This window comes from Suricata suricatta, chromosome 9, assembly GCF_006229205.1.
Source record: "Suricata suricatta isolate VVHF042 chromosome 9, meerkat_22Aug2017_6uvM2_HiC, whole genome shotgun sequence".
Classification (NCBI taxonomy): domain Eukaryota; kingdom Metazoa; phylum Chordata; class Mammalia; order Carnivora; family Herpestidae; genus Suricata; species Suricata suricatta.
In genome coordinates this window covers 44,086,229-44,101,400 of record NC_043708.1, presented here as the reverse complement: position 1 = coordinate 44,101,400, position 15,172 = coordinate 44,086,229, and positions in this window count along the sequence as shown.

Genomic DNA, 15,172 nt, shown 5'->3' with positions numbered 1-15,172 from the left:
AGGGTTGATGGAAGGAGGTGGAGGGTGATGGGCTAGGTGGGTGATGAGCATTAAGGAGGGTGCTTGTTATGATGAGCACTGGGTGTTATATATAAGAGATGAATCACTAAATTCTACTCCTGAAACCAATATTTCACTATATGTTAACTAACTAGAGTTTAAATAAAAATTTGGAAGAAAAAGAATAATAAAGTAATAATTAACCCAGGAAACTCAGAAGACTTTAATATAGAAGTCTATAATTATTGTTATTTAGGAGGAAAAAAGCATTGGCTTCAAAATTCCCATAATTTATTGCTTGCACTGAAAATATTGTTAAACTTCTATGGAAGGCAATTCTTTTTAGTAAAAATATAATTGGTAAATCTCTATAGATGTGTAGTCAAATTGCTGTAGAATTTAGCTTAATAGATAATTATGTCTGTGATTTTATCATAATAATTTAATAGAAATATACTGCAAGTTCTAATGTCACATATTCTAGCAACTTGTTTAGAGACTGCAGGTAAATAATTCAGAAAAAAAAGAATGTTGACGGTCTTCCCAAGAGCAGCATTAAATGTATAAAGAGAATTGTTAGACCCAGGAGGACATAGCCTGGATGGACAAAGGGCAAAAGGGCCAGATGAGGTAATCTGCATGGACAGACGACTGAGGATTGTCAAGGACAGACAACTGAGGATTGTGTGGACCCTCTCTAACACTTAAACATCCTTACTTGTACACAAATGTTTATAGAATTTGTATTTATTATTGCCCCAAACTATAAACAATACAAACATCTTTCACATGGGTAATAGATAAATATCCTGTGGTATACCTAATACAATGGATCATTACTCAGTAGCAAAAATAGATGAACTACTGATATGTGCAATGACATTGGTGAATCATAAAGGCATTATTGTAGGTGAATGGAGCCAAGCTCAGAGGCTATACATTCTGTCATTCCATTTATATGGTATTTAGAGATATATGATAAGAAAATAGGTAAGAATTGGTAGGGTCTGGAGCAGAAGGTGCAGTTGACTAAACAGTACTTAAGGGACTTTGGGGGGTGAGGCAATTCTTTGATTTTTTTTTATTGTGGTGGTAACATAACTGTATGAACTATACACTAGAAAGGGTGAGGTTTTGCTGTATATAAGTTTTGCCTTAATAAAAATATATTAGTCTGTAGAAATATCCCCAACATATTCAGAACTTTATATCCTACTATCGATTCTAATTTTTCACATTGGAAACTAGTGACCCATTTGCAAATTGTACAATATAGATAGGAGAGATTTTTTTTGGGTGGGGAAGAAAAAAGGGATGACTTGTCTGCACAAGTGGATGATATATTTATAATTGAAAATCAAGCAAGTAAACAAGGAGTTAAAAACCCTATGGTATATTCCAATTTCATGGAGAATTAATATTGTTAAAGTGTCTATACCACCCCAAGTGATCTATAGATTGAATGCAATCCCTGTGAAAATTCTAATGACATTTTTCACAGAAATAGAAATAGCAATCCAAAATTCATATGACATCACAAAATACCTCAAATAGTCAAAGCAATCTTGAGAAAGAAGAACAAAGCTGGAGGCATTACACTTCCTGATTTCAAACTATATTACAAAGCTATAGTGATCAAAACACTATGGTATTGGCATAAAAACAGATGCATAGATCCATGGAACAGAATAGAGAACCCAGAAATAAACCCATGTATTTATGGTTACTTAAATTTTGACAAAGGAGCCAAGAGTATACAATACAGAAAGGATAGTCTTTTCAATAAATGGTGCTGGGAAAACTGGATATCCACATGCAAAAGAGTGACAGTGGACACGTATCTTACACCATACACAAAAGTCAATTCAGAATGAATCAAAGACTTGAACATAAGATATGGAGCTATAAAACTTCTAGAAAATGAAGAGGTAGGCTTCCTCATATTGGTCTTAGTGATGATTTTTTGGATTTTACATCACAAGCAAAGGCAACAAAAGCTAAAGTAAACAGCAATTGCATCAAACTAAAAAACTTCCACCCAGGAAAGGAAACCATCAACAAAATGAAAAGGCAACCTACAGAACAGGAGCAGATATTTGTAAAACACATAATATGATAAGTGGTTAATATCCAAAGTATACAAGGAATTTATATAACTCAATGGAAAAGAATTAAAAAATAAAAATAAATAACCCAATAAAAAACTAGACAAATGACTTGGATAGCCATTTTACCAAAGAAGACATCCAGATGGCCAGCATGTACATGGAAAGGTACTCAACATCACTCATCACCAGGGAAATACAAATCAAAACCACAAAGAGATGTCACCTTACACCAACTAGGATATCTATTATCAAAAGACAAGAGATTAATAAATATTGGTGAGGGTGTAGAGAAAGGGGACATTCCTACACTGCTGCTGGAATGTACACTAGTATAGCTTTCACCAAGGACAAGCAGTGTGGAGCTTCCTCAAGAAATTAAAAACAGAATAACCATATAATCCAGCAATCTGTCTTCTGACCATATATGCAAAGGAAATAAAATCACTATGTCAAAGAGATATCTGCACTCCCATGTTTGTTATAGCATACCTCACAAAGGCAAAGTCAATTGATGGTTGAATACATACATATTATATACATATGTATATATAATATGTATATTTTGTGTAAAAAATAAATAAAATTCTATGGTATGTTTTTGTTTTTAAATCTTCATGTGGTTAGTATTTTGACTTTATTTCATTTTCCTTATAGTGGGGTATTGGTTATTTAGTTAACAAGCCCAACTAGACTCCTTCCTTAGAATGAATTATTTAAAACTATTTTAAATTTCTTATCAAGGCCACTTTTTTTTTTGAGAGAGAGAGAGAGAGAGAGAGAGAGAGAGAGAGAGAGAGAGAGAGAGAGAGAGCACGCAAAGGAGAAGGGCAGAGGGAGAATAAGAATCTCAAGTATGCTCAGCACAGAGCCCAATTTAAGGCTTCGTCTCACAACCCTGGGATCCTGGCCTGAGCTAAAATCAAGAGCTAGACATTCAACAAACTGAGTTACCCAGGTGCCCCAAGGCAATTTTTGTGCTAGAGAGTTGCTATATCAGACAAAATTATACAAAAAATGTATAATGTCAATGAATCAGATTAAACCCCTTCTGTGAAACCTACTGCAAAAAAAGTGCATTTCATAGAACTCTAGCCTCTTGAGACTTAAATCCAGCCCACATGGAATTTTGTTCTTCAACAGAGATTTTCTGTAGTCAGTTTGCAGCACAGTTTATCATACTAACTAAAAAAATAATAAAATAAAAGCACTAACAGGCTTGTCTAGTGTTGGTATCTATAATGTGGGTAAGATGTTAAGGATACCTCTTTATTTTTCACTCAGTTGTCAGCTTAGGTGAGTTGCAAATTTAACCAGTAGTGAGGGCTGAAAACTTACCAACACTAACCAAGTAAATTCAGTGTCTGGGAGCATTGTTGAGTGGCTCTCCTCATGGAAATCTGGGAAATTCTAAAACCCAAATCTGTCACTTAGGCTCTCCATTGCTCTGAGATAAAGTTGAAAGTCTTTAACATGATGTCTAAGGCTCTTCTAATGTTATTTTCTCTCTCCCACCCCAGTCACTCTAAGCTTACTTATTTTTCCAGTGTTTCAAGTTCAACACCCCCACAGCCAAACCTATACACGTAGATAGTAAACCATCCTTGTAAACTGGCATTACTAATAAATAAAATTTCAAATATTCTCCTGTGTCAGATTTAACTTGCATTTTTAAGAATCAGTATATGGTACCATATGCGTGAGGGTGTTTATAAATCCCTCAGTGGTAGTTTGGAAATATTGGAACCACAGTCGCCACTTCCTTCCCATGTGTAGAATGGCGTGCCTGTTGGGACAGCTGCTACTCTAACATAAACAAAGAAGAGGGAGCTTTGGCAATGAGCTAGTGAGCTTTGCCTCCTTGAGAGCTTCAGTAATGGCTTTGCCCTGAGCAATTTTCCATTGGATTAGTGGGGTTTGAAATCTGTTGATGTTTTCTGAGGACACAGTGGAGCAAAAACACACAAAAATATGATTCTTGGGGATAAATTCATTGAGAGTTTGGCATTTGCCCCATAACACTAGAAAGTATATCTGAAATCTGAAACTATATTGTGCTAATAGAAGCATATTGAACACATTTGTGTATTTCCTTAAAAGGAGGATAATGACACTGTTTATTATTCTTTGTCTGAATCACATTTTAAGGTGACTTTTCATTTGGTCTCTATTTTTCTTTATTTCAGGGAGTAATTGGACACAGTAATTCTTTTGTAGCTAGGGCTTTCTCTATCAATAGGCAACTGTACCTGAATGCTATTCACTTTCAAACCAAAAAAAGGGCATCACATCTACTTTGTCCAGTTCTAAGAACAAAATGTGATTAAGGAGCTGGTACATCACTTCTGTCAAACATACTCCCTATATGAATTAAAAGGGGAAAAGCCAAGGAAATAGAGAGCATATAGTCTGAGGAGACTGTCTTGTTGATTGGGATCACAGCTGTCACTGTGCATTTTGTTTTTTCTTGATGAACTGGGAAAATCTTAAAGTTGCAATGAGTTATCCAATTCATTAGCTAGATCCTAAAATATTTTAGGAAGGAAAAATCACTGTTAAAAGAGAAAATATGGCTTAATAAAGTTTCCATAGCCTTTTAAATTTCTCTGTTCCATACTGATTTTGAATATCTGAGCTATGGTAAACCATCAAGGCAGTTAAAAAAATGACATTTGAAACAGTGTTCTTTTGCATGTTCATCAGTTTGTCTTAAGGAACTAGGGATTTACCCAAGGGATACAGAAGTGCTGATGCATAGGAGCACATGTACCCCAATGTTCATAGCGGCACTTTCTACAATAGCCAAATCATGGAAAGAGCCTAAATGTCCATCAACTGATGAGTGGATCAAGAAGATGTGGTTTATATATACAATGGAGTACTACATGGCAATGAGAAAGAATGAAATCTGTCCATTTGTAGGAAAGTGGATGGACCTCCAGGGTGTCATGCTAAGCAAAGTAAGTCAGGCAGAGAAGGACAGATACCATATGTTTGCACTCATAGGTCTATCAGGAGAAACCTAACAGAGGACCATAGGGAGGGGAAGAGGGAAAGAGAGTTGGGGAGAGAGAGGGACACAAATCATGAGAGACTACTGAATACTGAAAATGAACTGAGGACTGAAGGGGGAGAGGGATGGGAGAAGGGGTGATGGTCATGGAGGGGGGCACTTGTGGGGAGAGGCACTGGGTGTTATATGGAAACCAATTTGACAATAAACTATTAAAATTTAAAAACAATAGAGAATTGATTGAAAACCAATCAGTTGTCCATATTATCTGTTTCTATTATTACAATGGTAAATGCATTTTATGGTCTGGTTCAACTCTTCCAATGGCCAAATCAGAGTATTTGCATGTGTTATGACTAATGATTAATTTGCATTGGGCACAGATTGGTAAATATGTATTTTATATACCATATGGTCAAATATAAGTTGAATTTCCCTCCAAATTATGACTCTGAAAGGAGGAGATTGTATTATATTCAAGTCTCCTCAAAACCTCTTGTAGAATCATTATTTTATTTTAAACAAAAGAATACTGTTTAAGAGATACTTAGCTTAAAATGATCTCAATCAAGTCTAGTATCTAATGCAAAGATAGGTTATCTGATGGAATTCCCTAAAAAAAAAACCAAGACAGATTTGGCAAAAGTTCACAATGCTTACACACACGCTTTAAAAAAATTAATTTTTAACAGAATAGAATCACATGGTACAATATTAAAACTACTCAGAAGAGTAAAGAATAAAAAAACCAAAACCAAACACAAATTAAAAAAAAAAACAACAAACCCTCCCTTCCAGTCTTGTCCTCTAAACACCCAGCTCCCTTTCCTGGAGACAGTTGATATTATCATAAACATACCATTTCAAGAGATCACTTTAAAAAACAGTATTGTGCTTTGCACATCATAATCATAGGATTAATAGAAACATCAGATGTTTTAATGTCCTGAAAATGGGTTGTGTGGGGCTTAGAACTGAACTTCTGGGGTATCTTACAAAGATTCCAAAAGTGCTACATCACCTATATGTCATAAGGAAGTAAAAAACGTGTGCCAAGGACAGCTGGATTGGAGAACATAAACTTCTACCACATGCTAAGGTAGTCCCCTATTTTAATTCCTCTGGGTGCACGCTAGGAGTCCAATGCACTATCCATTGCGCCACAGAGCCTGCACGGTAGTCCCCTATTTTAAAAGTTATGAATTGTGCATACTGAAATAATTCACTTATTTATTTACTAATCTATATTGGAAACCTACCTATATGTCAGGTACAGCAATAGGCATAAGAGATCATACTGTGAAATAAAACAACGTAGAAGCTAACTTTCTAGGGCAGTTAGCTAAATCATTAAGAAATTTAGAAAGTATGGGGTACCTGGCTGGCTCTGTTGGAAGAGCATTTGTGACTCTCAATCTTAGGGTTGTGAGTTAGAGCCCCATATTGGGTGTAAAGATTACATAAAAATAAAATCTTTTTTTAAAAAAGGGAAAAGAAATGAAAAGAAAAGCTTAGAAGGTATAATAAGAATATCTGAAAATGGAAAAACTATTAAAAATGTATAAAGGATTGCAAAATGACTCCTTAGTAGCATTGTCATTATTTTTTTTAATTTTTGAAGTTGATTTATTTGTTTTGAGAGAGAGAGAAAGCATTAGTGGGGGAGGGGCAAGAGAGAAGAGAGAATGAGATTCCAAGCTGGCTCTACGCTGACAACAGTGAGCCTGATGTGAGACTTGGATTCACATACCGTGAGATCATGACCTGAGCCAAAGTTGGACACTTAACCGCAAAGCACCCCTTGTTATTTTTTTAAAGGACTTTTAAAAGTTTATTTATTTATTTTGAGGGGGGAGAGTCAGAAAGAGAGGGAGAGAGAGAATCCCAAGCAGGTTCCACACTATCAGTGTGGAGTCCTATGGGGGGCTCAAACCCATGGACTGTGAAATCATGACCTGAGCTGAAGTTGGACGCTTCACTAACTAAGCCACTCAGGTGCCCCCCTTGTCACTATTTTTTAAACTAGTAAATATTCTTTTGGATAAGTTGTCATTTTGATTAAATAGATGGGCCATCCAGCATGCTTTCAATCAAACTATTCTTTGTCCAATTCATTCACAGCTATTAAAATATTAGGCATTATTGTTATCCTAGTTTATATTCTCTGTCTCCTCTGTACTTAGAGTGACCTACAAATTTCCATCATACATTTTATGGCATTGTGCTATAATTTAGGCTCACCTCTCTTTCTTTCCCTATATGGTGGCATCCTTGAAAAGCATTTTTTTTCTCTTAGTATTTCCTTTTCTTACCATATATTAGACTGAATGAGTAAATAAAGGAATAATGATCCTAAAAGTGGCAATACGGGTTTTGTGATTTCACTTATTCGCAGAGGATGTCTTTTTCTCTTTCAATCAACATGCTTCTGGCCTCACCCTTCTTGGAATAGGCGATCCAAAGGGAGCCATCCAGTCTCCATTCCTTGCTATGACTTTTTAAGTATACATTTGCAGAGGTTTCAAAAACCATTTGGAAATGTAATTACCATGTTTTCCACCTACATAAATACATAAGGGATGGATTTATTTATGTGCTTAGGTATATAATACATGTCCTGTTTTTCCCCCCTAGAATTTTCCCTTTTTCAGCACACATTTCTGGGGCAAAGAAGGTTATGCTATATTTTCAGTCACCGTCCATCAAAGGGAACCCAGAGAAAATGTGCATATACCCAAGAGCACCTTTCTCACAGGCCTTGGGTAATGACTCACTGTTGTTTACAAGAGGATTTTGCCTCATGTGAAACAGGTGTTGAAACATTTGGACAGCTCTGTAAAAATTTTAGTGAAATGCGGTGAGCGTTAATCATCAGCCTGCATATTTTTAAGAAGTCCTTTTGGTCCTCTGAGCCACCTTCAACTTACAGAGTGATCTTTTCTCATGTTTCCTTTGACCTATTGTCTCCTGTCTTGTAGCCTTCACTCATACCTCACCATACTACTGCACCCACCCATGCCTCTCACCACCACCCCCGCCCCTGATTTCACCAGCATACCTCCTTTCTAGTATTCATCTAGTGTCTAAAATTTCCCAACAAATTCCACCACTATGTGAAAGTGAAGTGACAGTTTCTCCTGGTCCTTGTGTCTGTGACATGCTGCCTCAGTTGTTTTCCTCTATACTGCACCACACTACCTAGCAGCTGGCAGCAATGAGTGAGTAAGCAGGCAACAAGGAAACCCTCTACAAGGGATCGTTGATTACTGCAAAAATCCTCCGGGCCAACCCCAGCTTGCATTGCTGCTGTATGCAACTACAGGAATCTGTTCAAAGAACGTTAAGTACTGGTATGATTTCACAGCGTTGCCTGGAAGCATAAAAACTTTCCCACTTTCCATCTTAATTATCTCACCCTTTTTTCACATTTATAATACACCACCCAAGCTCTTCCCCCTTCCCCCCCCTCCTCCTTCTCCTTCTTCTTTGGGTTAAAAGATGATTTTAAGAAGGGAGACGGAAAAAATACCAATCCTTTTACTTCAGAAGGCGACCAAAAATCAATAAATCCTTTACTTCATGCTCTCCAGGTCTCCCAAAAGCAGGTGAAAATTTTGCAACTGATGGCCCCCTAAGAGATATTTTTAGCAATTCTGATGCTGTTAAATCACTCAGGGAGGGGAAACACAATGGTCCATCTGGTCCATCTACACTCTAGACCTAGCATGATATTTAAATATGACCTCGGGGAGCCTGGGTGACTCAGTTGGTTGAGTGTCCAGTTTTGGCTCAGGTCATGATCTCATGGTTCGAGCCCCGCATCAGGCTCTGTTCTGACAGCTAGCTCAGAGCCTGGAGCCTGCTTCCGGTTCTGTGTCTCCTTCTCTCTCTGCCCCTCCCCTGCTCACGCTGTCTCTCTTTCTCTCAAAAATAAATAAAACATAAAAAATGTTTAAAAAAATAAATATCATGACCTCAACAACATTAAAAACTCATCCTACTCTAGCTCCATCTTCCCTAGCAAAGACTGTATCTTCATAGTAAATGAGACAAGCAAAGAATCAAAAAGTGCATCAACTAGAATTTATGCCTTTTGTAATTATCCAACTTAACTGTATAAATACACTGAAGGTAAATCATAAAATGTAACTCCAGGCCCCAGTACCCTGTGGACTTTGTTGTTTCATATTAACAAGTAGGAAAATTTCATAGACCATGCTCCTCCAAAAATTTATGTTTTGTTAGCCTCTGCCTGGCTATTTGCTTGAGGGTGATGTGGTTGACTGTTTTTTCATTTGACATTAAAGTTCATTACTCTCACTTGCTCTTCCTATGAGATATCTCCTGTCATATGAGAGAGCCTCCTCCTCCTCCTCCTCCCGTAAATTATAACTGTTGAAGTGCTCCAAGAATGAGTCTTAGGACTCCTTACATGTCTAGATAATCTCACCCAGTCTTGTGGATTTAAGTATCATCTGTAAGCTGATGACACTCAAATTTATGCTTCTAGTCTCACCCTCTCTCTTGAGCTCCAGACTCATAGAACCAACCGCCTGTTCAACATCTCCTGTTGTTCTTCTTATTTATTTATTTATTTAAGTTTTTAAACATTTTTATTTATTATTGAGAGACAGAGAGATACAGAGCATGAGCACAGGAGGGGCAGAGAAAGGGGGAGACACAGAATCTGAAGGAGGCTCCAGGCTCTGAGCTGTCAGCACAGAGCCCAATGTGGGGCTCGAACCCACGAACTGCAAGATCATGACCTGAGCTGAAGTCGGATGCCCAACTGACTGAGCCACCCAGGCGCCCCTCCTCTTGCTCTTCTTATGAGTCAAATAGGCATTCCAAATTTATCATATTCAAAACCAGATTCTTGATTCCTCCTCTAAAAGCAGTTCCTCCCTCAGTGTTCCCCATCACTATCAATGGCATTTCTTTGTTTCCACTTGAAGAACAAACCTTGCCATCTTCCCTGACTTTGTTCATTCTATCACATAATTTCTATACCAACCATCAGCAAGTCTTGTTGGCTCAACCTTCACAGTATCTCTAGACCAGATTCCCTCACCTCCACTGTGTACCTTCTGAAACCTCCCTATAGTACTGAGACAGATGTTACTACCCAGTAGTATGTAGTTCTGTCTTTGTCAGAGAGTTGATTGCATTTGTGAAATGCAAGTCTTTGAAAATGAAGGTAACAACTTAAAAAGTTAGATAAAATATTTTTTTAAGTTTTAAAAAGAATCCCAAAGCTACCAAGACAGTAATGAATTAATTACAGGACCAAAATATGCAGAAAATGAGAACCCAGAGAGACTAATCCAGTATTCAAAGATGATTTGGCCAATAGGGAATTTATCAATTTGAAGGAAAGAGCTGTGAAACTGAGCTGCAGTTTTGATAGCCTCTTGGGACAAGGCTGACTGAAAAAAGGATTAATAAATGATATGACCACAAACAGGGAAAATACTCCCCAAATCTAAGGAGACATTTTTGAAATTAATAAAAAAAAACCAATTTATTCATGTATATAAACAAGAAACAATAAATAAAACAAAAACCCATTTACAACATGTAAAAATATGCAGTAACTAGGAACAAATCTAACAAAAGTTTAGACCTCTATGGAGAAAGTCATAAAAAACTTTTTGAACATTATTAAGATTTAAATAATGAAGAGATATACTGTTTGTGAATTAGAAGATTCGATATTCTATAGATGTTAGTTTTTCCCAAATTGACTTATAGATAAAAACAAAAATGTTAGTTTTATTTTTAACATCTCAAGTTGATCCTAAAGTTTATACATGCTAAGAATAATTAAAATACTTGAAAGAAAAAAAATGAAGGAATTTTCTACCAGATATTAAGAATTCTCACAAATCTATTGTAGTGAAGATAGTGTGATTTTTGTCCCAGGGATACATAAGTTGACCATTGTGTGCAGAATAGACAACATTCAAACAGACTAATCCTTGTGTGGGTATTTGATATCAGACATGAGTCACTCAGAAGATCAGTGAGAAAAGGACAATGTCTTGGGTCTAGTTTCCCATAAGTGGACACTAAGATGAGGTTTTGTGTCTGAAAGAATGGCATGACTCCACAAGGAAACATAGGAGTATAAATTATGCCTTAGGATTGTCCCCAAAAGGGCAAGGGATCTGGGCTCTCATACTCTGGCATCCTCAGTCACTAGTTAAGGGCTATTCTGAGATCATGTACATTCCTACTCATTTCCAAGGCTCTCCAAGTGTATAAATAGAATGGTCTTCCATAGTCCAAGAATAGTCTGTAAAAGAGTTGCAGGTACTACCTGCTGGAAGCAAAACTCTACCTGTTCCAATTTTTTTTTAATCACGTAGGGTGATATTAATGGAGTAGCCGCATTATTTAATACAGGGAGACTTCAATAACTGATACTCAGATCATTGGATATTGATAATAAAAAACTGAAATAACATTTACAAAAAAACATAAAAAAATGAACTGAAATAGGTTAAGATGAATTAGAAGGTCAAAACTTTTTATACTACACTACAGTATAGAATCTTCCATATTAAAGAATTTAGGATGAATATCTTAAATAATATACTGAGAATATAAATAACAAAGGAAAAAGTTAATAAATTTGATTACATTAAAACTAAAAGTTTTGGGCTGCCTGGGTGGCTCAATCGGTTGGGCATCTGACTTTGGCTCAGGTCATGATCTCACAGTTTGTGGATTTGAGCCCCATGTTGGGCTCTGTGCTGACAGCTCAGATCCTGGAGCTTGCTTGGGATTCTGTGTCTCCCTCTCTCTCTGCCCCTCCTATGCTAATACTCTGTCTCTGTCTTTCAAAAATGAATAAACATTAAAAGTAATAAAAAAACAAAAGGTTTCTGTACACCAAAAGACATCATTAAAAGAGTAAAAATGTAAGTAATCAGTACAAGAAGCTACATTCAACATATATGCCTAGCAAAGGATTAGTGTCCAGAATATATAAAGAACTGCTGCAAACTAACATAAGAAAACAGACAAGCTAATGAAAATAGTTGAATGGGCACGCTACAAAGGAAAAGATTCAAATGGCAAATAAACATGTGAAAAGGTGCTCAACTTCATTACTTACAGGAAAAAGCATGTTATCACCTGGATGAAATATCATGATACAGCCTTCAGTTTTGTGGCCATGGAAAAGTCTAAGAATAGCAAGTGTTGGAGAGGATACAGGGCAACTAAAATTCTTATTCACTGCTCATAGGAGTGTCCATTGGCATAATTACTTTGGAATATAACTTGGTATTGTATAATTGAATGGAATATAATGTGTGTACTTTGTGACCTCGTAATCCCACACTTAGTTTATCCTCCAGAGAAATGTAAGCACAGGCCAGAGTCTCCAGAAAAGAATCTTCATAGCAGTATTCACTGGTAATAGCCCTAACCTGGAAACAACCCAATATCTAACTCTGATAGATCATTTATTTTGGTACACGAACACAATGGAAATGAATGAGCCACATCTGCTTATAACAAAATGAGAGTGTCCAAAACATAATGTTGAGTGCAGGAATCCAGAAACACAAGAAGACTTCAAGTGTGATGCCATTTCCATAAAGTTAAAATTATTCTAGACTCAGCAGTACTGTTCAGAGATGCATATGTCAATGGTCAAACTGTAAGGAAAGGAAGGAAATATTCTCACAGAAGATAAACGATTACCTAAAGAGAAGAGAGTTTCATGATGAGGAAGGATCATAAGAAGAACTTGTATATTCTACATTCTTCTGAGTGTATGTTACAGTTTACACTTTGAGAGTTAAGAAATATGCAAGACAGTGCTGGTTTAAGCAAGTGAGGTGGGATGATATGAATAAGAGATTGGCGCATAGCACATTTCAGTGCAGAGAACTCTGCTTGGCTGTTTTAACTAATAATGAACCTCAGCTAATGAGTCCCCAGAGGCACCTTGATTGAAAAGGACTTCCCTGTGCCTCAAAACATCTTAACACTCACCTCTACTCAGTTTGGGAAATAATGGCCAAATTCCTGTTTTCCAGTTTCTTTATCATTATCGCCATCATCACCATCATCATCACCATCTCTCAACAGAAAAAATTCACTTCTGGATAGTAGTAATTACAGATTAGAAGCAACCCTGACTACAGAACACCTCCGGGCTATCCCTTCCTTGTGGGGGGAAAAATACTACAGAGACTTAGTAAGGAAACTTCATTTCCCACATGTTACTTCTTGATCTGAGGCCATCACTTGCACCTATTGAGTAAGTTGATACAAACACGAATGTTAATATTATGTGTTTTGTATTTCTAAATTCCTAAGGTTGGGGGAAATTTGTTCAACTTCTTTCTACATCACTTAGCAGAGGATAGCTGGGTCTATCAAAAAAATTCCTGAGTCTAAATTGATTTTTACTCCCAAATAATGCATTTGCTCAGAGGCCAAGCAATAGAATTCCCAGTAGGAGATAGCTAGTGGTCATTGGCAATAGCCTATTTGACTGCATGGTGTGTGGTTTTGCAGAAGGAAGTCCCCACATTTTCAGTCTATAAACCATTTGCTACCCTCAAATAGTAAAAAATGGTCAGTGTCAAATAACTGAATCTGTTTACGTTTGTGTGGTTACAAGTGGCCATTCATTAATCTAACTAATAATTGAACATGTAATTTTTTACTTATTTACAAGAACAACACACACAGTTTCATACTCACCACTGGTGGACAATTCAGAAAACTGTCTCTTCCCTTTGGGAAATATGTAAAACTCATGGGCGCCTCCTAATTTTGAAAACAAACAGAAAAACTACTTCCAAGAAGATCCAAAAAAATGTTTGCTCTTGTTGCTTCCTTGACATACGGCCCAGATTTCTCAGACATTTGAAGCCAATAGTCTACCTGTCATCCCAGGTCCAAGGATTTCCTCGTGCTTTTTCTCTGATCTTAACTGGTTTTCCCCCTTTCCTGATGGTTCCTGATCCTTCAGTGCTCAAGTCAAATGTCTTCTAATCCATGAAGACTTCTTTTATCCCATCAGTTGGAAATAACCCATTCTCTTCCTCATTTCCATGCACTTTGCCTCTCATATAGCATCCACCACATTTATCTTATATCTACTCTATTTGATGATTCAGGCCCTTGAAGGCAAGGACTATGTCTTTTTCAGTTTGATCCTCAAAGTGTCTCATACATAGTAAATGCTATGACTAAATTACAGCCAGTGGATTTCTTCTCATTTTAGCAGAAATGCTTAAAGTTAAATTGTAGTATATTAGAAATATGATCCTTGAAGTTCTTGTTGCCTTTTGGTTAAGACTATTTTTCTAAAGCAGTTTTCAGCTTCACAGCAAAATTGAGAGGAAACAGAGATTTCCCATATGCTCACACAGCCTCTCCTATTATCAACATGCCTCACCACAGTGATACATTTGTTACAATTGATGAACCTACATTGACTCATAATTATCACCCAAAGTTCATAGTTTACATGCTGATTTACTCTTGGTGGTGTACATTCTTGGATAAATATATAATGACACCCATCAACCACTTCAGTATCAATTAGAGCATTTTCACTGCCCTAAAAACTCTCTGTGCTTCATTTATTCATCTATTCCCAACACCCAGCAACCACTGATCTTTTCCTGTCTCCATAGTTTTGCCTTTTCCACAATGTCATATAATCATATACTATGTAGCCTTTTCATATAGGCTTCCTTCACATAGTAATATGCACTTAAGGTTTCTCCTCATCTTCTCCTAGCTTGATAGCTCAGTTCTTTTCAGCACCACATAATATTCCACTTCCTGGATCTACCACAAGTTATTTTTTCATTCATTTGGTGAAAGATATCTCAGTTGCTTCCAAGTTTTGGCAATTATGAATAAAACTGCTATAAACATCCATGAGCAGGTTTTTGAGTAAACATAAATTTTCCCCTCCTTTGGGTAAATACCAAGGAGTATGATTGCTGGATGATATGATAAGAGTATGCCTCGTTTTATACGAAACTGCCAAAGTGTCTTCCAAAGTGGCTGTACCATT